General features: G+C 41.5%; 1 non-coding gene across 1 annotated transcript; it reads right to left on the bottom strand.

The window, feature by feature from the left end:
* Window positions 1–257: 257 nt before the first annotated feature.
* On the bottom strand, window positions 258–365 carry LOC112793389 (small nucleolar RNA R71). The gene has a single exon (XR_003198083.1). It is a non-coding gene; the product is annotated as a small nucleolar RNA R71 (small nucleolar RNA).
* Between the last annotated feature and the right edge of the window lie 750 nt (window positions 366–1,115).

The raw sequence follows: 1,115 nt of genomic DNA, 5'->3' as shown, positions 1-1,115 counted from the left end.
TAATGCAACAGAATTGCAAGTTTCATGGACTTCCATTAGAAGATCCTCACCAGTTTCTAGTTGAGTTCTTGCAAATCTGTGACACTGTCAAAACCAATGGGGTTGACCCTGAGGTCTACAGACGTATGCTATTCCCTTTTGCTGTAAGAGACAGAGCTAGGATATGGTTGGACTCACAACCTAAAGAAAGCCTGAACTCTTGGGAAAAGCTAGTCAATGCCTTCTTGGCAAAGTTCTTTCCACCTCAAAAATTGAGTAAGCTTAGAGTGGAAGTCCAAACCTTCAGACAAAAGGAAGGTGAATCCCTCTATGAAGCTTGGGAAAGATACAAACAATTGATCAGAAAGTGTCCTTCTGACATGCTTTCTGAATGGAGCATCATAGGTATCTTCTATGATGGTCTGTCTGAACTGTCCAAGATGTCATTGGATAGTTCTGCTGGAGGCTCTCTTCATCTGAAGAAGACGCCTGCAGAAGCTCAAGAACTGATTGAAATGGTTGCAAATAACCAATTTATGTACACTTCTGAAAGGAATCCTGTAAACAATGGGACAAATCAGAAGAAAGGAGTTCTTGAGATTGATACTCTGAATGCCATATTGGCTCAGAACAAAATATTGACTCAGCAAGTCAATATGATTTCTCAAAGTCTGTCTGGAATGCAAGCTGCACCAGGCAGTACTAAGGATGCTTCATCTGAAGAAGAAGCTTATGATCCTGAGAACCCTTCAATGGAAGAGGTGAATTACATGGGAGAACCCTATGGAAACACCTATAATCCTTCATGGAGAAATCATCCAAATCTCTCATGGAAGGATCAACAGAGACCTCAACAAGGTTTCAACAACAATAATGGTGGAAGAAACAGGTTTAGCAATGGCAAGCCTTTTCCATCATCTTCTCAGCAACAGACAGAGAATTCTAAGCAGAGCCACTCTGACTTAGCAACCATGGTCTCTGATCTAATCAAAACCACTCAAAGTTTCATGACTGAAACAAGGTCCTCCATTAGAAACTTGGAGGCACAAGTGGGTCAGCTGAGTAAGAAAATTACTGAACTCCCTCCTAGCACTCTTCCAAGCAATACAGAAGAGAATCCAAAAGGAGAGTGCAAG

The sequence above is a fragment of the Arachis hypogaea genome, chromosome 3 (assembly GCF_003086295.3).
Source record: "Arachis hypogaea cultivar Tifrunner chromosome 3, arahy.Tifrunner.gnm2.J5K5, whole genome shotgun sequence".
Lineage (NCBI taxonomy): Eukaryota > Viridiplantae > Streptophyta > Magnoliopsida > Fabales > Fabaceae > Arachis > Arachis hypogaea.
The sequence above is the reverse complement of the archived record's forward strand: the minus strand, read 5'-3'. Positions and strand labels throughout refer to the sequence as shown.